Below are 22210 nucleotides of genomic sequence, written 5' to 3' on the forward strand. Positions count from 1 at the left end.
AACCTATACCTACCTGGCAAAGTAGGAATAATTAGTCACACTTCACAGATGCAAAAAGTTGTTAAGTCTTTGAAAAACTCTGCAACCCATCAAACCAAGATCAAAATGCCAGCAACTTGCACTCAGTTTCCTGAATTTAATAACAGAGTTAATAACAGCCACAACCACAAAAGCCACCTATTGGGCACTAACTGGTGTCAAGGCTGTGATGCCACTGGGCACTTGACTGGCATATTTTCTCTAATTCTTACAACTCTGCAGGCTGAGTGTTACTATCTCTATTTTATGGATGAGCACAGTAAGGCTAAGAAAGGTCAAGTAATTGCCCAAGATCACATAGGTAGTAAGTGGTAGGGCCACCATTCTACACTGGCATGTGTCTTGCCTGCTATGAAGAAAGCTTAAAGGAATAAAACCTACTTCCTAGGATTAGGCAACCAGCGACTCTAGGTCTCCACTGATTAAAAACATTATGTATAGGAAATTAGCAGGGACGATTGCTAGTGGGAGTCAGGTTAGCTAGCCAAACTCATAATATTTGCTTGTGTGTTGCAACTGTCATACTCTAAACTGTAACATAAAGAAAGTTTCTAGACACAATTGTCTTTTCACTGTTTACAACCACTTTTGTATCTTATAGAAATAAAATAGAAAACACACACTGATTACCAGATGCACAGTGCCTAGGAAAATCTCTACAGGAGATGTGAGATCAGCTTTTTTCCAGAGAGAGGGGTAACAATTAAAACACCACTTTTTGTCAACACCAGGCCTAAGGACAGCAGCCTGGAACCCAGAACAAGTAGGACGAGACAGGAGTCTCTAGGTAGAGGGTAAAGATCAGGGTAAGTGCCTGCCAGGGAAAAGGCTTCAGTGTGAGAAGGAAGCTCCTAGCCGAGCCCCGCCCCGCCAGGCACACATAGTATGGACCCGCAGTGATGCCTGTTGTTATCAATATCTGGATGGTATTGGTAGTTTCTAGTAGACTTGAACTGTTGTGGGGGTCTGTGCATGTTGGATTGGACTTACAGGAGGGTGGTAAAAACCAGTTCAGAGAAATTTGTAGATGTGAATTGCAAACTGCTGTCTCTTCGCCAGAAGTAATCTCTCCGTTCTGAGACGGGCAGCAACATCATCTATCTCCATCAGGCCCAATGGATTGCTCCACCTTCAAGCGCTTAATTAGTTTTTCTTTCTGGATTCTCTGTCCTCCCCCAACAATGACGAATAATTGGTTCTCTTAAACATGGGGCATCCAGAACTGATGCAGAAGTCTTTTCAAGGGATAATGGAACTCTGTGCTAGTGAGAAGACAGGCCTCAGATTCTGTCAGGTAGGGCTCTAGATGGTGCTGCTGAGCTAGATGGTGCTGCTGAGAGGCTACCTTATTTTCACAGGTTCCAATGCTAGCAGGGACTCTCCTGGCCACCTCAACTGGTGTTTCTAGGAGAAAGGCTGCTCCTCTGGTAGGCTGCAAGCATCACTTCGATTTGTGAGGTAAGACAAAAAGGAGAGGTGAACTAGGAGGATCACACTGGTAGCTTTGTGAGGAGCAAGCATCTCCCCTTCCCTCAGACTGGGTTGTTTAGATCCAAACTTGCCTTTGGTCCTCCCAAATGCTGCTATTTCCCTCTATATGATTGAGTCAGCATTTCTACTTTATATGAAACTGATATTATAGCAAATCTTATCACCATGAACGTAATGAATCTTCCTGCCAAGTTACCATCTTGTGTCTCTCAGAGGTGTGTCTTCTTTCCCAAGGTCACTCTGGGCAACTTGAGTGAGCCACAGAGTCATGCAGGGGCCTTGGGACAATTATTAGGAGAAACCCAGTAGAAATAAAAATCCGATTAGACTTTACCTCCTCTGACTTTTCACCACCTCCTCTATCCTACTCTACCAACCTTCAGACTCTTCTAGCTAGAGGCTTTCCCAGAGCCCATCTCTAGGGATAAAATGGACTCATTTAGCTCATTGAACAGATCGTCAAATACCCACTCCCCCAAGAAAAGAAGCATTTTGGACCACAGGCAGGTCAGAATGCCCTAGCACTTCCACAAACAGCCTTCTCTCAAAGGATTGTCAAACGTGCAACAAATCAGTGTTCTCCCATCAAAAGCATCATAACTCATTTAACATTGAGGCTATATCTTTTAAAATATACCCTTTTTTTCTAGATTAGAAAAACAATAGTTGTTTCTTTTTTCTTTTATTTCAGCAGGGTTCCAGATAATAAAAAGATTTACAATTAAGCTAGTAGATTTACTTTTGCTATGCCACCCTAGATTATGAAAAAGTATAATTATATGCAATTAAAAAATGAACAGTATTTCTTACCCGAATGAAGCTTTAAAAGTCATTATGAATCCATTAGCTCAGCAGACCTTACAAATGGCCTTCACTACTCTGGACTGCATTTAAATTTACAACAGAGAGGAGTAACTTTTCCTCATTTCCATGGTGTGTGTGTGTCTGTGGGTGCATGCATTTTCGCCCTTCTCAGCCATACCCGGAAGTGGCCATTCATTTTTACATTCTAAGGCTATGTATTAGTATTGAACTTGACCACGCAGCTCATAATGCTTTAGAAGCCTCCAGCTAGAAAACTGAGGAATGACCTCAGAATTCTTCTACTTAGCCTTGTCCCTACCTCTTTACTCCTCTGTAGGCAGTAATTCTTTTTTCTTTTCTTTCTTTTTTTTTTTCTTTTGGTGTAACAGTATCACATGAGTCAAGACTGTCATGAAACTATTTGGATACTGTACTCTGGTTCCCTCATCTCCTCCAGCTGCATCAGCCTAAACTGTCCTAGTGAGTTCACTTATGTCTGGGTTACAGTAGATTCGGATTTTGCTATTACTAGTTGTCTCACTTATCCAGATAATTACCTAGCTTGATTGAAGCTTAGTCTGTTGACTACCAGAAAACAACACATACGGGAGAACTGATCTAGATAATTCAGACACCGTTCATGATTTTATTTCAATTGAGCATTCATGTGTGACAAGAACTGGTAATTATTGAAAATTTCATCTGCATAAAAATACTAGATCTCACCCACAAGTCCATTTCCTCTTGTCTCTCAGTGTTAGATTCACCCTCAGCAACATTCTTGGCAGTGGCCCAGCAGTTATAGTAAAAACAAACAAACAAACAAAAAACCCTCCATTGTCTTTTATTTAACTGGCCAAAATTGCCACCTGATCTCTCCAGTCTCACTGTATTTGTCTGATGCTGGTAGAGCCTTCTCTGTAGTGGCTGCAAGTCTGCTAATAATCAGAATCACTTGGGAAGCAATTAAAAGTATATAGAGATGAATCCTAACCCAGACTCATGATCAGAAATTCCAGAAGTGGAGCTCAGGAATCTGCATTTTAAAATCACTCACCAGGTGATTCTTAGGCAGCCAGCCTTGCATGGTGCATAAACTGACATTGACATTCCGGCAGCCTAGACAATGGGTATACTCAGGTGAATAAGAGGGATGGTCTCTTCTCTGGTCATTTTTCTACTCTTACCTCTTCATCCTTTCTTAGTCTTCTGATTCAAGCCTGGATGAATAAGGATTCCAGGAACAGAACAAAATACTTGCAACTCTCGCAGTCTTCCCAGAGTGGGCTGGATGAAGGGTGCTATCCCCAAGTCAGGGGCAGTGCCCTGGGGAGGATGGTAGGCCTCCAGGGATCTATCTCAGTGTAACTAACTGCTCAGTGGGCTCAAACATTCCCTCTTATTTTCTAGTTTTTAGGTGTTCTAGTTCTGTTGTGCCCTTTATTCAATGCAAGCCATCAACAAGTTCCTTAAACATAAAACACTGTGACACTCTAAACTGCAAGACGATGTGACAATGAGTATGCCAATCTGAAAAGAACAAAGGACCAGGGTTCAGAAGAACTGGCCTTTACCAGCTTTGTCATTTTCCAGTGGTGTGGCCTTGCAGAAGTCACTTCTGTTTTCCAGGCTTTGGCTAGGTCAAAGAAAGGTTGGGGCAGGTGGTACCATTCCAGCTCAAGTATTCTGGAATACAGCATACTCCCATGAAGCCCTGCACGTGTTGGAGCTTCATAGCTGTAATCAAGGTATTAATCTCTCTGAGCCTTACTCATTAATAAAATTGGAATAATAGTATTCTCAACCATATAGTTGAGTAAGAATTAAGTGCATCTAAAACCCCTAGCCTCATGCCTGGCACATGGTATACACTGAGTATATTTAACATGATGTCATCATCATCACCATCATCATGAAAAACATACTTTCTCATGTTCTAAAGGGCCCAATTCATACTGCCCACTGTATCACTCTCACAAGGTAACAAAGTGACCTCAGAAACCTGGCTAACAAGGGATCAAGGCATAACCCTAGCCATGGATTCAGGGAACAGAAGCTGGCCATTCTGTGGAAGTCCCGGCTGCCCAGGTCCATGTCGTCTCTGGCTCTTCCAGCTGGAGGGGGTCACTCAAGCACTGTGGAGTGACAGCCAGACAGGAAAGCAACTGCATTTGTCCTGGGAGTCATGTGGCACGTGCTGGATGGCGTTTTGAATGACATTTTAATGAATCAAGTCCTTCAGTGTAACGCAACCGCAGAGGTCTGAACATGCTGGCCTTCTCCCCTGCACTCTTTGTGTGGCCACTCCAAGAGTAGACATGTTCCCTTGAGGCGCTCCCTTGAGCCCTGGAGCTTGCTGGGGGCAGCCACCCCCTCCAGGATTTCTGCTTTCCATGCAATCTCCCTTTTCTTTCTCTGAGAACCTCAAAGCCAAGTTGTTTGTAAACTCCTCCACACCCCCAAATGGCTCTGCTGCAAGGCTTGGCTCACTAACATGCAGGCAGTAAAGTATGTCAGGAGCTCTGATTTGTCATATTAAGGAGGCTATGTGACTGTGGAGAGGAACATTAAAAGATTTTATTCCAAGATATTCCCTCCAATCCCCACCCACGGCAGACAAAGTCTCTTGGGACAAGCCTCTGCTTCAGTGCTCTTGATTGCACAGATTTCTGATAAATGTTCTCATCAGTGCCATAGGCCTGGGTGCTGCTCCTGCTCCACTGGGGCCTTCTCTTTGGGGTCTCAGGATTGGCTTTTGAGGTGTTTCTGGGCCTTAAGCAGCTTCCATGGTAAAACATTCACTGTCATTCTTTCTCTCTTCTCACCCACTCAATTACAGTTAAAGCCCTGTTCCAGGGAGGAGTGGAGGGAGATTCCATCTCCACTACGGAACGCCTTACTCCTGGAACTAATCACAGCATTTCTCTACCCTCCTTGGAACAATCTGATACCATTATCACTGACATCATCAAAAGAAGTCCCCTTTATAGATTGCATTGTACAAATAGAATTGCCTAGATGTGCCGGCTTTGCCCATTAGGAGTGTACAAGCATATTTACACAGTGCCATGGAGCATGGGTGAAGGATGAGCCCAGGACAAGATTAAATCAGCAGACTGAACAATAAATGAACAGTCATGCATTCATATCGAATACATCTCAGAGCGTAAGTGCCATCTGGGGTAGAAGGCAGGGAAAGGGCATGACTGCAGGGTCACCAGGGCCAGAATGACTGATGCGAGGGGTCAAGGACAGGCTTTGCCTCCAGGGGAGGCATTAAAGGGCCACCTCCTATAGTGAAAGGAAGGCTGCCACATTTCCCTATGCCCCCTGAGTTTTAGAGATACTCTATTTGAATGACAAAATAAGGTGAGGAAATGGCCAATTTCAAGGTTTTGGAGGTGAGGGGGTCACAGTATCATTCGGTTTGGTCTAGGTGGAGACTTCTTAATTTAGATATTGATGCAATTCGGGACATACCAAAATATGTCACCTTGGCATTTGACAAAACAGCAGAGGCAGGAAGGTTGCTCTCACCTTCCCCTCACCTTTCTCCCCTGAAGCAGGTGGTAAGATTCTCATTCCAGGTGCCCTCCCTACCTGGAGGAAGGGAACATCCTTATCTCTGAAGATACCAGGACACAGAGAGGAATCTGAACAAATGGGCCTGGCTAGGTTCCCCAGCTTACCATCATCAGATTACACCCTTTGGTCCTCCTATCATATCTCTCCATCACTGTCCTTTCCTCATCAAGTCTAAGTGTAGAAATGCACAGGTTTCCCTGTATCTTTGGGTCTTAATTCCCTTAAGAAGGCTCTTGGGTCATGTAAGACTTATATTCCATATGTGTGTGCTTTTCTCTTGTTAGTCTGTCTTTTGTTATAGGAGCCTCTGCCATGAACCCAGGGATAGGTGAGGAAAGAAATTTTTCCTCCTTCACAGTATCAAGTGCCAGGCCAGGGCACTTTGTCCAGGGCCCACTGTGAAGAAAGAGTGATGTTCAAGGATGGCAGGAGGAAGGCGAGAGGATGAAACCAAATGGTCTTGGTAGGCAGGGGGCTTGGTTGCCACTGAGAACTTCCAGAAGAGGCAGAGCTCAAGGCAGGGTGCCAGTAACTGTCATGCCTTCCTATCCCAGTGGGCTGACTCGAGACAAAGCACAGCTGTGGTCCACGCCTTGAGACTTCCACTGGGCGAGGAAGCCCAAGTGAGGCTCCCTGCACCTCTGCCACCTTCCCCTACACCCGCACCTGCAAACCTGGGGAGAGTGACGCCAGCATCCCCCAGCTCCTCTCTCAGTCTAGGCTGGAGCTGACTGGGAGAGAATTGAATTCCCTTCTCCATTGCTCCTGGGGCTGCTAATTCACAGCTGCATTAGCTTTCATTTGGGTAACAGCATGGGGGATTGTCAGATATTGGCTCTGACCAGATTTAATCTACAGGCTGTGTTCTGCCCTCTTTCCACTTGCCTTTCATTCAGGACCCTAATGAAGAGGTTTATCTGATTGGTTTACCAGAGTCCTATGTGGGATGAATAGCTTCAGCTTTAGTGCTTCCACCTCTTTGCTGTCCACTCCAATCAAGAACTGGGGCCCTTGCAACTCTCTCAGTTCTGAAACAAATTAAATCTCAGTGACAGACTCTATCTGCCTTGAGTTCTCCATTATGCTTCGCTTTAGGTTTGCTTTGGCAATGACAAAACTGCTTTGACATGTTTGTGGATTCTCAGGCCCGTGTTCTCAGCCCCCCACCTCCACCTTTCAGCTGTCCAATGTGATTTTTGTAATGACAAAACCATTGCGATCCTTCTCAGGCATCCCAGTGTCTATAGCTTTTCAGCTACATATCAGCAACTTTCAGCCACAAGTGTGGCTGTGACAGGCTGTGGGGGTCAGAGGCAGGAGAATGCCAGAGATCGGGGAGTGGTTTCCTAAGCCTCCTTCCTCACCCTCCTTCCAGCAGTTCACTCCTCTAAAGAGAAATCATTCTCTCCCTTGTCTCCGCAGGTCCCTGGAGAATGTGGCCTGGGGCCCTTCAGTACCATTTAAACCTATGCTTGCAATTTAGCAAATCTTTAGATCTGTTCCCCCAGGCTGTGGGGAAACAGATCTCAGGTTTCCCCTGATGCCTTCAGGGGAAGCTGCAAAACTACCTTCACCCTAATCACCTTCCTCATTAGACTCACAACAGACAGATGTTCCCTCCTTCTTGAGGGCTCCTAACTTATGCCTTTCTCACCTAAGTTTCCTTATGATGGTGGGAAAAGAGGGGAACAGAATCCCAGGTAGGCCATCAATCATCCTAACGTTGACAACAATAAGCATGTTGATGGTTATAAAGTCTGCGTTTTCCGGGCTTCTGTTAGTGTGTTAAGAGTTGCCCTGTTGGAATTAATAATTGCAACGATATTGGTGTTGTAGTCATCACTTGAGGCCTATTAAGGTCCCTTTTAGTTCTAAAATACTGTTTGTTCATTGCCTCATTCACGCATTCACCAAACACTTATTGAGCATCCACCATATATCAGAGCCTTTGGTCAGAGTACCCTGGATGGAAGTCCTGTGGTGACTGCTGCTCCATCTGAGCCCCTTAAAATCTCAGGGACTGAGCTGGGTGTTTTAGAATTTCAGGTAGTCACAAATCCTGACCAGAATGGCTGAGATTTCTGAGCTGGAATCCAGCACCCTAGAACTAAGGCTCAAGCCCCTTGTGAGAACAAGAAACCTAAGCTTAGATACCAGAATTCAAGTTGCAGTTTTTCCCCTTAAAATGACCCTAAATCCCCTAAAACTGCAAAATGAGTGGTCATGCCCCAGACTGTGGCCTCCAGGCTCTGCTACTAGCCAGCCACTCTTGTCATCTGGAAGGGAAGATTTGGTTGCTACAACATGCCACCATACTGGTAGTTGCAAGACCTGGTTTGGTCCTCATGCAGTGGATCACCTTACTCAAACCACTGATCTGGTTTGGTCCTCATGCATTGGATCACCTTACTCAAACCACCTTGGTCTCAGCTTCCTTGTTAATAAAATGCTATTAGACTTTATTTACACACAGTCGAAAAAGGACTAATACAAATGCCCATAAAATCTACAGACTAGACTAGATGTTAAGGTGACTTTCCACTCTAAAACTCTATAAATTATTTGATTCATTTATTTAACATATCTTGAGAACATGTTTTATGTCAGTTACTATGAAAAGAGCTCATAAAATATGTCCCAATATCCATAACAGAAAGGACATTACTTCATAATAAGATTAAATGGCTGCAAAAAATTCAATGCTTGGATATCCTAATAACAGGTGTAATAATAATCACTGCTCTTTTTAATTTTGTACTTATTATATGCCAGGCAACAGAGTGAATGTTCTACACAGGTTTTGTTGCAATTTATCTTCACGAAACAACCATATAAGTAGATATCATTGTACATTGTTCAACCAATATTTATTGTGTAACCAGGGTGTGGTGGGCCTTGAACTAGGTATTTGGTATCACCATACAGAGATTGAATGTGCAGGCATTGAGTGGTTAAATAACTTCCTAGGCACACTGCTTGCAAATGGCAGAAAGAACCAGAAATCTTATCCGCTAGGCTCTAGGGCCCAAGTTCCTAATTGCTAACTTCATGCCTACCTCAGCTTGGTTTTCAAGATCCTCATAATGTCAGCCAAAGCCAGCGTTTTCCGAATCAATAACTCCCTCCCTCCCAGTGTCCTTTTCCAACTTAGCTCCTCCCATTTATGAGCCAACCATCTCCACAGCAGTCCCCTTCACTATGAAATAGTTATTTGTATTCTTCAGGCTTCACTAGTTCTCATTTTCAATTGCCACCTGAACACTGCTATTTTCTTCTTGTCTCCCACTCTTTGCTCTCTCCTTCACCTCTCCTATAACTCTGCAAAAGATCTGTGAATTGGCTAAGCTGAAGGACTCTACCATAACCTGATTCCAGAGAAGCAAACTGTGAACACTTTTGAAAACATTGGCTGCACATTATGGAGCTCAGAGCAGACGTAGTGACCAGGAATTCAAGACCAACTTTCAATGAAGCTGGAAGTGTGCCTGTCTTGGCGGATTTAGAAACTGGACAGCTCCTTCCTGTCTTGAAACCACATTTGATTTGACAGCGTAGCTAAAAGGAAAGGACGAATAGTAACTGAGTTGAGTTTTATGTGCACACGGAACGTATAAACACAGCTTCAAGATAAAGAACTTTGAGTCAGATTTTCACGTATCATGTGGGAGGCCATGCAGCAAACAATAGAGAGATGGGATGGGATAGCTGTTGCAGATTGAGATGGGATTAAAAAGGGATCCCATGGCTTTTCACTTAGCTAAAACAATCTGGAAATGTTAATGTCATAAACCACAGCATCGCCTTAGGGAGTTCTCCAAAACAATGGCTGGCTGTTCAGACTAATCAGACATTGGTATACTCTTTGACCTCAGTCTAAATAGGTAGTTCTCAGAATCTGTGTGGCTGTTCATGCTGTCAGGGGCCACGATGCTGGAATGGGAGGTGAACTGGAACTGTGAAGCCATGAAATGCTACTTGATAAAACATGGTGTTGGGCTCTTTAAGAGTTAACTCAGATATCCCAATTGCTGCTTGGCTACCCCAAAACTCCAACTCAGCTCATTATTTCATAAGAGATGTTAAATATAAATTGTTCATTAAAATACATATTATTGGATGTTAAACTACCGTGTAATTGATTTTCTATCCATTGCCTAGTGGTTAACCCTCAATAAATGCTTTTCGTAATCAACTTAAAGTATAATACCTACCACGCTTGATGTCTTTCTCCTTTGATTTAATAAGAAACCAATTCTGTATTATTGAAATTGTACTTGATAATGAAAAAGTTGGTCAAATTTCAAGAATAGCATTAAAAAAAACCTCTTTGGCCTGAACCTGTCCAACTTTATAGAGGGATCTCAGTACAACGGAGAACTCAGGGGAGCCTAGGTCCTGTTCCAACCATGGGGTGTTAGCTAAGGTCCAAGAAAGTCAAGTGCTATGCTCAGAGCTAGGAGAACAGTGGGGTAGACTAGAAATACCATGCGGGGACTCTTGTTCATAGTGCAATGCCCGAAGAACTAGCATAGCTCTTCCCCAGGGTTAAGAGATCAAGAAAACTATGAGGGATTTTAGGCTTCCCAAAAAACATAAAAAGCAATTAAGCATTTAAAAGATCTATGGGACTCAGTTTCCTTATTCAGAGCTTGTCCAGTGCTCTTTTCTGCTTTCTTCAAAATACAGCTAGGATTTCCACCTCCTCAGGGAGTCTGCCTTGACTGGATGGAAATACAAGGTGACTGACGCCATCCATAGGGTAAACAAAGTGGTACAATGGTTTGTTCAACTCCAGCAAGGCAGACAGCTGGATATGGGGAGGAGTTCAGAAGCCAGGGAAAGAGATGTGAGCTCACCCTCAAAGCTTCTGAAGTGTCCACATAATCCCCAACCCTCCAGCCTCCCAAACATAACCTCATATACATATAGCATATAACATGCGGGCTAGGAGAAGAATGCCTGAAAGAAAACATGCACTGCTCCCAGAAAAGTACTAGGCACAGAGCAAGTGTTTAAAATGTTAGCCATTCTTCGTTTTTTATATTAATGTTTATTATTCTACAACATGATTTTTAATTTGCTTAAATAATCTCCTGACTAATGGACATTGAGAGGAATATTATAGTTATTTGTTCATTCATATATTGCTTCAAATTTCTAAACATGAATTTGCTGGGTCTACAGGTATGATTTCTGGTGAGCTTTTAAGACATGGAACTCACTCTCTTACTAGAACTGCTGTACAGAAGCAGTGCATGAGATCATTGTGGTTGGGTGATCTAACCATGTGGTTACCGTGGCCTAGGAATCTTTGTGAGGTGGTGGATCTTCTGTCAGGGGGAGGTAGAAAGAAGCAGCAGAACGACTCTTTATCAGAACTGCTCTAAAGGGACTTTATGTGAATAGTAGGCTTTGGACCCTCGCATCCCTTCCAGTTCTGAAATGTTCTGATTCGTACTCTTCTGGAACACAGAGATGCTGATGCACATGCCCCTCCCCATGGAGGGACACAAAGACGCATTTCCCCCTCGAAGCATGACAGGCTGCTAAGCTTTTTGCCTGGATGCTCTCACCCTTGGAGATCAGAGGCTGAGCGTCTCTCCATTCAGCCATCAACAAAAGGGAGAGATTGCCTGAGCAGCGTGCTGTTGTTAGGCAAATCGGAATCCTCTTCTAGAAAGGCATTCTCTTCTGCATAGTGAGTGGGAAGCCTGCTGTATCTAGGACACGTTCCCAAAATAAAATTCAGTGGCCACCAACTGACTCAGTGTAGGAGACTTCATTCTCCAAGAGAGAAGGGCTGCTAAGAACGGCAGGAACCACCCACAGATGGTCTGGGTACCAGTTGCATCAACAGATGCATACACAACACAGCCCTTTCCTCTAAAGCATCCAGCCAAGCTCACATTGAGTTCTCCACTGTGTACATTAAAACCAAAATAAATAATCCAAGAAAATCTGCACGTCCGTGTGTTTAGGGTTCAAGATGAATCAGGCAATAGGCCCAAAAGGAATGTAAGACATTTGACCACTATTTTTTTCTTCCTTGTTTTTTTAAATGGAAACCTAAGCATTAGATCACTTTCCAGCCTTAAAATATGCAAGGATGGCCAGGCCCAACGGCTCATGCCTATAATCCCAGCAATTTGGGAGGCCGAGGCAGGTGGATCATGAGGTCAGGAGATAGAGACCATCCTGGCCAACATGGTGAAATGCTATCTCTACTAAAAATACAAAAATTTAGCCAGGTGTGGTGGCGCGCACCTGTAGTCCCAGCTACTTGGGAGGCTGAGGCAGGAGAATCACTTGAACCTGGGAGACGGAGGTTGCAGTGAGCAGAGATTGTACCACTGCACTCCAGCCTGGCAACAGAGCAAGACTCCATCTGAAAACAAAAACAAAAACAAACAAACAAAAACAAAAAACATGCAGGGACACCCCATGTCTACAATACCAAGGTTGACCTCTATGGGCAGGTGGTAAAGATCTTTCAGAGTCTGGCCCCATTTACCTAACTCATTCTATATCTCAAAAATGTTACAGTTCATCTGGTAACAATGGTGTTCCATTGTTCATTCTTATTTTTGACTTCAGGTCCCTACTCATGCCTGGTGCATTACAAAAGATGTTTTTCTTCTCCATGTAGAAAGTTACATCCTTGTTAATGTGGATGCCTTCACCAACTGCTGCTCCCTTTCTTCTCCCATTGTATATCACACAGATGAAGGAGGAGGTGGAGAGCCACCTATCTGCATGCTTAGCATGAGGATTCTGGAATGCTGGAACAGCTTCTTAAGAGTCCCATTTGCAGAGAGCACCAAAGCTCCTCATTAGAAAACTGATGAAGAATATTAGACTGAAAGGTCCTTTGAGGGAACAAAGATTAATCCCACAAATAAAGTGGAGTTTCTAAGAACAACCCGATTAGAGAGATTATTTCTGCCCCAAGAGGGCAAAGAACTTACCCAGAGGTAGGACAAAGATCAAAGACATGTGTTCTGTTAAGAAAAAAAAAAACAGTTTCTGGACGTGTACAGCAGACAGAAATGTTCCCAAGTTCCCAACCCAATCACATCTTCCAAGCCCCTTTGCAATGTATGGTCAGAAAATCCCAGGCTCTGGAGGTTAGGATGTGGATATCTTTTGGGAGGCCATCATCTCTCTACCTGCCACTTGGGGTAAAGCACACATAGTAATAAGGATAGCTTCAGAAAAGAGGAGCCTCATGCACCTTTTGCTTTAAGACAAAATAGAAGAAGCAGAAAAGGCCTATCAACCTAGAGACCTGAGATTGAAAAGAAAGGCGAGTACATCCGTTGAAATGCTCTGGGTATTTGATAATGGACTCTCATATTTTTACATTTCCTCTAACTAGAACATATGCTTTAGAGGGGTAGAAACCATATCTTACATTTTCCAGTTTATTGCCCGCAGCATCTGGCTCACTGAAGGACACACAGTAGATGCTCGGTAATGTCTCACTGATCAGTGTGAGAAGTAGGTATCAGGAGATTATCGGGGGTATCTGCTGCTGGAGATGGTTGTATTCTGCTTAGGAATGATACAGAATAGCAGACAATCCTGAATAGGAAGAATTTATTGTGTCAGAGGGACACCAGGGTATAAGGCCCCAGTGAGAAACGCATGCCTACCTCCTCCTTCTCTTCATGGAATGAGTAATTGAACTTCAAGTGTCAGGCATTATGCCAAGACAGCTGTGGCAATCATTTTGTTAATATATGAGACGCTGGAGCCAAGGTAACCAGAAAGAGAACCAAGCCTTTGAGTGACAGAAACAAAGGCAGGAGCCACCAGTCGCTGGGTCCAAGTAGTCCTGCAAAGAGGCAGATGAATTGGCTAAATGCTCCCTGGAAAATCTTTCCACTTTACTGAAATCTGTAGTGATGAACTTATCTCAAGAAAAGAAGCAACTGACCAAGGGAAAGGGAAAGAAGAATGGAAATTATGCTTTAAAAAAGATCCATGATGAGCCAGAGTTCAAAATTACTTAGGAGAAATAGATAAGTATTCATCATATAGATCCGTCTTGGAAAGGACAGAAAAAAACAGAGAAGATGGAGGAAAAACGAGGGCTTAAGAATAAATAGAGTTTTGGCTGGGCGCGGTGGCTTACGCCTGTAATCCCAGCGCTTTGGGAGGCCGAGGCGGGTGGATCATCTGAGATCAAGAGTTCGAGAGCAGCCTGGCCTACATGGTGAAACCCTGTCTCTACCAAAAATACAAAAATCAGCTGGGTGTGGTGGCACATGCCTGTAGTCCCAGCTACTAGGAGGCCAAGGCAGGAGAATCTCTTGAACCTGGGAGGTGGAAGTTGCTGTGAGCTGAGATTATGCCACTGCATGCCAGACTGGGCAAAAGAGCAAGACTGTCTTGAAAAAAAAAAAAGAATATTCATATCCTTCACCTACTTTTTGATGGGGTTCTTTTTTTCTTGTAAATTTGTTTAAGTTCTTTGTAGATTCTAGATATTAGCCCTTTGTCAGACGAATAGATTGCAAAAATTTTCTCCCATTTTGTAGGTTGCTTGTTCACTCTGATGATGGTTTCTTTTGCTATGCAGAAGCTCTTAACTTTAATTTGTCAATTTTGGCTTTTGTTGCCACTGCTTTTGGTGTTTTAGTCATGAAGTCTTTGCCCATGCCTATGTCCTGAATAGTATTGCCTAGGTTTTCTTCTAGGGTTTTCATGGTTTTAGGTCTTACGTTTGAGTCTTTAATCCATCTTGAGTTAATTTTTGTATAAGGTGTAAGGAAGGGGTCCAAAACCACAATGAGATACCATCTCACACCAGGTAGAATGGCCATCATCAAAAAGTCGGGAAACAACAGATGCTGGAGAGGATGTGGAGAAATAGGAATGCTTTTACACTGTTAGTGGGAGTGTAAATTAGTTCAACCATTGTGGAAGACAGTGTGGCGATTCCTCAAGGATCTAGAACCAGAAATACCATTTGACCCAGCAATCCCATTACTGGGTATATACCCAAAGGATTACAAATCATTCGACAATGAAGACATATGCACATGTAGGTTTACTGCAGCACTATTCACAATAACAAAGACTTGGAACCAATCCAAATGCCCATCAGTGATAGACTGAATAAAGAAAATGTGGCACATACATACCATGGAATTCTATGCAGCCATAAAAAAGAATGAGTTCATGTCCTTTGCAGGGACATGGATGAAACTGGAAACCATCATTCTCAGCAAACTAACACAGGAACAGAAAACCAAATATCACATGTTCTCACTCATAAGTGGGTGTTGAACAATGAGAACACATGGACACAGGGAGGGGAACATCACACTCCTGGGACTGTTGTGGGGTGGGGGGCTAGGGGAGAGATAGCATTAGGAGAAATACCTAATGTAGATGAGGAGTTGATGGGTGCAGCAAACCATCATGGCACGTGTATACCTATGTAACAACCTGTACATTCTGCACAAGTATCCCAGAACTTAAAGTATATATATAAAAAAGAATAACTAGAGTTTTGTTCATCTTTTCATAATAAACATGCTAATAGTTCCAAAGAGAAGAGCCTGCAAAAAAGATCATGGATGCAAATGTGGATCAAATACACACACACACACACACACACACACACTTGGGAGAGATAGAGAGACAGAGAGAGAGAGAGAACGACCAAGTACGATGACAAGACAAAAAGGCTGATTGCTGATAGAAAATAATCAAATCTTTCTCCAATTTTTTGCAAAAGAGTAATTCTTACACGTTTAAACCACAGACTAGCAGGAAAGAGTTTTCGTGATTTCTGCCTCTCAGAGGTCTCTCAAACAGCTTTTCTGATATACTGTTTTTATATAAATTCTGCAGTGACTTTTCCCTGGTGTTATTAGTTGTTTGGGTTTTTCTCTGCCTGCCACCCGCTTATTTATGTTACTCTGATTTAGATCTTTTCTTTTCCCCTTTCTCTTTGCTGAGGCTGGATTTCACAGGGCAATCTGCTGAGTGACACAATGACAAGAGGCACATCTGCCAGAGGTGTGAGCCTGTGTGTGTGTGCACAGGGGTGTGTGTGCACATGTGTGTGCATGTGTACATGCGGGGTCTAATTCTCACCAGGGTCTGTGAACGCCTCTGATACCCTATATGGTTTCTTGAGATTTCCAGATGAGTGAGGTAGGGGGTGGTACTGAGGTCATCACTTATAGGTAAGTACTGGAGGATGTAGCGTTACCTGCTGCCTGGACTCAAGGATTATAGAGGAATTCTGGGAAGCTTTTATCAGGCCTCTTAAAAAAAAAAAAAAAAAATGCCCTGCCTCAGAGCTGACATTTTATTTTATAGTCACATTAGAGTTGAGTTCAGACTTATTTTGCGCTATTATAGCCGATTGATTATCACTTCAATGGAGAATTTATTGATTTACTTAATATTCATTGCAGATAACATGAAGGATCTATAAATTACAAATCATCTGGGGCCTCAGAAATACTTAATTATGCCCTGCCTTTCTTGTTCCTGCTGTCTATCTCCCTCCTCCCCAGCCCCTCGTCCCCCTCTAGGCCTTTATCCAAGCTGGGTAGAGCAGATGGCCCAGAAAGTGCAAACCCAGCTTGTCTGTGACGAAGGTGAGAGCATCTTCCCAAACGCTACAAGATGGCTTGATTCACAACACTATATTTCAACCTAGGAAGCGCCCTTAGAGGTCATCTAGCAGAATCTCACAGGCAGTTCATTTTAAGAGTAGTCATATATTGAGTTCCTACCATGGCAGGCTTCATCTCTGTAGACGGCCTGGCTTACCCTTGAACAACTTTATCAGAAAGTTTTTTCTCATAGACGGCAGAAATTTATCCCCTGGAGTGTTCACCTATCATCATACAGTAAGCAGCAGCTCTTAGGTAATGAAAGCAGAAAGAAGACGTACCCCAAACATACTGTGTAGGCAACAGCTCTGTCTCTTGCATTCCTTCTCCTTGGCACATCTGAGCAGTGGTTCATACAGATGTGTTACGTGTGCCCTAGCTCAGCTGAGGCTGAGAGGCTGGCTGAAGGAGGAAGAACTGACCCTCTCTCTACACCGGCCTTGCTCTGATGATGTTTGTGCCCTCAAGGCCACATCTGCCTGAGGGGGTACTGCTGCAGGCGTGTGGCTTCTCACTGTGGGCTTCCTATTGCAGTAGGTTTCAAGCATGAATTAGGGGAAGGGGCCAACAGGGTAACGCGGTAATGAAGGAGATGGCAAAGTGAAAAGCAAGTTGCTTTAACCCTGAAAGAAAGTATTTCTCTAGCAAATAGCAATGGCTTTGAAAGTAATTGACAGAAAGCTGGCTTAATCCTTGTTCTGGAGATACTTAACAGCTGCCCATGGTTTTTAATTAATACACTGGGCTCCCTAACAAAGGGGAGGAGGTTGGAGAGCATTAACAGATTTACTCACCCAAGCCAAGGAAAGTGCTTTGGAAGAAACGCCCTGGCCGCCCATGGGCCCAGATCTTCCTAGCCCTCCCTTCCCTGCATGGCAAGGCATGAAGGTGGTCTGATGTGGACTCCAGGGTGAAGGCGGTTTGTCCTCCAGTGTGTGTGGGCCAGGGAGACTTCCTTGCTGCATTCTGTCCCACTCCACCCCAATCCATTCTTTCCTTCCATCATTTGCTCCCTCAACCACACATATTTATTAAGTAGCTACTGTACACAGACCAGGCACAGTGTGTCAACTGAAGAACTACATTTATACCAAAGGCTTGAGCTAGGTGTTTTAATGGAATCTAAAAACGAACATGATGCTCGTCCTCAGAAAGCTTAGCTCTAGTGAGAGAGAAGCATTCAGGGCTGATGTTCTGAATGGCAGTGCTGGGTTCTTACTGCCAGTTTCTATTCTGATTGTATCTGTTTTGACTGGTCAGCACCACTGATGCCCAAGTTCTTAAGTATTTTTAATATTACCCTGGAAACATGAATTGAATCACACAACAAAATGCAAAATGTTAAACGTTCTATGAAAAAACGGACAGGGAACAATGGGGCCATGTTGCCTTCAGGGACCCATTGCTGGGCTCTCAGGGTTGTTTTCTGTCACTGAGTGCCACATATGCCTACCTGCTTGCAAGTCCTGCATCCCATTCCTACCAGCTTCCCAGACTCTGCCGCCTCTCTACTTCAGTCACTCATCTCTCTTGTCCATTCATTCATTCATTCACTTACTTACTCAACCAATGAGCACTTGCTGAAGGCCAGGCATCGAGCTATGCATGGGAACACGATGCTTCCTCCCCTTCCCAATGCCTCCTGGACTTTTCCCAGAGACTGCGCTCAGCTCTCCTTCTCACTCCTTCCCATGGAGGGATCTTTCTCCTTTGGTTAGCGAATCTGATGTCAGAGTCATTCCATCTGACAAAGTCTCTCCTCGTCTGAAACTCCCTGTCTCCTCATATCTTCGTGAGTCCATTTCCACATGTCTAGGCATTTTAATGGCATATGGTTCGAGGGGGAATCTCCAAATGAAGGAAAATTAGCAACTGTGCTTATTGGGCTAAAGAAGATGACTGGAGAGGAAGTTTTCTTTAGAAATATCCACAAGAAGCAGCAGCCCAAGGAGCTGTGACTACAATAAAAATGATGATTTTTGTTAGGGGTGGTAGAAGGGGTGGATTATCAATCGCATTTTCTTTCCCCTGGAATGCGTCACAGTCATTAATTTGTTTAATTTATTTTTGCCTCTTCCCTAGTGAAGCAGCCGAATCCACTGTCTGCCTACCCATCAGAACAAATTACACTTTGGAAATATCCGAGTGCTTCAGTTTTCCATTAAATATAATAAGAAACCACAATGCACTGTTCTGGCCTGCTGACTCCTCACCAAGGATCTACAAGCACTTTTTACTGCCGCTGCCAGGCGATTCTAGTTGTCACCCTTGGTGACACAGAGGCACGAAAACAGGCCCAGGATCACCAGGCTGTTTTAATTTGCACTCGTGTGCACACCTCTTGGGTCATGTTCTTAATCTGCTTCACATGCACACAATCTGATTCTGCAGCACAGTTCCAAAGTCTTCATACAGGAGACACATGTCCTGCTTCTATGGTGTCTCCCCACTGTGCCAGAGCCAATGACTGCTATTGACTGATGAATTAAGAGCTCAGCCCCGTGAGGACACAGCTAGCTCGTGGTTCATGAAAGCTGGCCTTCCAACTTCCAGCCTCTGCTACACATCACAAGGCTCAAATGCTCATCTTTCTTCTTCCTCTGACTTTCTGGCTACTCCCTTATAATCAGCCATTGCTCAGGTCATGAAAACTGTTCATGACTGCAGTTCAGTCTGTCCTAAGGAACATTGCTAATTGATGATTACATTTCATTTTCAGGATGTTATCTTACTTGGGCACGTTGGAAATTGAAATGTCCAGGGGTTACACATAAGGTATATATGGCTCTTTCAAGTCAGAGATTAATTGTGGAGTATTAATATTTAATTTTTTATTGCAAAAGCTTGTCAAAGGTTGCCACGGGAAGGTGAGAGCTCAGACCCATCCTACCTGATATTCAGTGTACTCAAGAATAGAGCCTCTAGCACTGCCAGCTGTGCAATTTCTGAGTCAAAGAAGGAGCAGTCTAGTGAGTTGGACTATGGCAGTCTAGTGAGTTCTTGGATGGGAGAAGTTTCTAAGGTGAAGGAGGCAGGGTTGGACCTGATGCAGGGAGCAGGTGACATGTTGAGTCAGTGCTGACCTCTGCCTGGACAGGAGACAGCTCTAAGGCCAGGTCACCTTGACCTCTGTGTACACAGACAGTTAGGCATAGGTGGAGAACCAGATGTCTGGTGTCAACAGAACCAGATGTCTGAAGACCTGGGTTTGGTGCCAACTTTACCATTCACCAACAAATCATCTCAAGGAACTTCTGTTTTTTCTTCTGTAAAATGGTCAGGGTGCCACCTATCTCGAGGGCTGCTGTGCCATTCAGTCATAATACTGTACAATTGTGTGTTACTTTGCAGTTTTCAAGGCACAATGAAAAATGGGGATCCACTATCATCTTGAAAGCCTTACAGATTCTGATGAGCTCATGTGGATTGAAATTGTAGCTTTGTTGCACTATAACGAAGGACTGCTAAAAGAGTCAAAGGAGATAATGTATGCACAACACAGTGCCTGGCACTCAACGAACGTTAACTGACTTCTTCTAGTAGTTTCAGTTTAAAAAATAATAATTAAAGGGCATCTGGGAGTGTGACTATGAAAGAATAATTGTGTGATTGTGACCATTAATCAAGCATGAAGACAGAACATTGGAAACATGGAGATGTCCCCAGAGGAGCCCAGATCCTAAATGAGTTACATAGAATTACCCTCCTTCTGACATTGGCCAAGTGTCTATAAGAATCTCCTGCATTTGAGCCCAACTCCCATCCTCTGGCCCAGGGGGCCCCTTTCTCATTGGTAACAGTGAGTGATGAGGTCTAACAGAGACCCACATTCAAGATGCTGAGACTGGCCAGCCTGACATTCAGCCACACTGAGCACTTGGGTCAGCCCCATCCCTACGCAGGTGTGTTCACTTTTTCTTTCTATCCAGGGGTATGCCTGCCTCTTTCACTAAATCTGATGGTATGAAATGGTCTTCATTGGTGAATTCATTTACAATGCCTAGAGCAGTGTCTTTCACACATAGTTTTTCTGCTCAATCATTATAACGTGTGCACATAAATGCACTCAAACACTCATGCAAAACCTCCCTAGCGAATGGTGGTTAGGGTGGTTTTGGGGATTCTTTCTATAAATTAGAGCATTTCTTCTACCTTTTAATACTTTCTTAGTCTTCTTTGTCCCTTCTTCCTCCTCTGCATGCCCCTTGTGATGGCTAATTTTATGTGTCAACTTGACTGGGTTATAAAATTCCCAGATATTTGGTCACACATTATTCTGGGTGTGTCTGTGAGGATGTTTTTGGATTAGATTAGCATTTTAATTAGTAGACTAAGTGAAGAAGACTGCCTTCCTCAATGTGGATGGGCCCCATTCAATCAGTTGAAGGCTTGAAAAAAAAAAAAAAGACTGACCTCTCTCTCTTTCTCTCTCCCCTGAATAAGATGGTACTCTTCCTATCTGATAGCCTTGAGCTGGGACACCAGTCTTTCCCCGCCTACAAACTCTGACTGGAACATTGGCTGTTGTGCCAGCTTGTGGACTAGAACTGCTCTCCTGGGTCTCTAGCTTTCCAACTGCAGACCTGGATATTTCTCAGCCTCCATACTTACATAGACCAATTTTTAAACAGTAATTCTCTTTCTCATCTATCTATGTATCTATCTATCTAGTCTATCTCTGTGTTATCTATCTGGGATAAAGACACACATGTGCACATGCATGCGAGTGCGTGCGCACACACACACACATACAATTTGTTCTATTTTTTTCTGGAAACCCCTGACTCTTACACCCCTAAATGTTGTTGTTGTTGTTGTTGTTGTTGTTTTGGCCAGGGTTCTGTCTTAGCATTTTCCCCTCACTCTGCATGCTGTACTTGAATAATCCCACTTACTCCCATGGCTCCCAAGACCATACTTACGTTGGAAAATTCCAAATGTTTCTCATCACTCCAGAACCCTCCTGAACTCCAACATACAATCTCATATATTCAGCCATCATCTCAGTATTCCTCCTTGGATATCTCAATGTTGTCCCAAGTCAGCCTGTCCAAAGCAGATGGCAGCACTCTCTACACAAGCCTGCCTTTCCTCTGCTGCTCCTGGTTTCACACCTTGCCCTACCTTTCACTCATTACCCAACCTGGAGGCCACCTCTTCTACACTCTCTGGATCCCATTAGTCCTCCAGGATGTGGACTGTGCCGCTGTGACCCCTCTCACAGCTAACTCCTTCCCTTGACGGCCATTAGCACTGCTATAGACCATGTGTCACCATTGCTCATACTCATGGCACATGTTCGTATAAGCCCTTTCTACGCTGGATTCTGTGCTCCTTCTGGGTAGGATCCTCTCTGACCCACTGTTTATTATTTTTAATCCCTCAGTTCTCAGCAATGTACTTAGCAAATATCATATACTTAGCACATGGCTGATGTCTGAATGAATGATTGAATGAATGAATGACTTCCCTTGGAAGTCCATGGGGTATAGGGAAGGAGGCAGAGCATATGATGAGAACTTGGCCTGATGCAGGAGACAAGAAGCAGAAATAGAAATCAATTTGTTTGCCATAAATAAATAAAAGGCAAATTCTCCTTGATTAAATTTGAAATGAGGAAAACAGAAACAAGCAGTTATCTTAAGAGCAGGGTG

General features: G+C 43.7%; 1 protein-coding gene across 6 annotated transcripts in view; it reads right to left on the minus strand.

Annotated features, from left to right (window-relative positions):
• KIRREL3 (kirre like nephrin family adhesion molecule 3) overlaps positions 1-22210 on the minus strand; it is a 574748-nt gene that overhangs the window by 509365 nt on the left and 43173 nt on the right. The window lies entirely within an intron of this gene.

The sequence above is a fragment of the Symphalangus syndactylus genome, chromosome 3, assembly GCF_028878055.3.
Source record: "Symphalangus syndactylus isolate Jambi chromosome 3, NHGRI_mSymSyn1-v2.1_pri, whole genome shotgun sequence".
NCBI classification, from domain to species: domain Eukaryota; kingdom Metazoa; phylum Chordata; class Mammalia; order Primates; family Hylobatidae; genus Symphalangus; species Symphalangus syndactylus.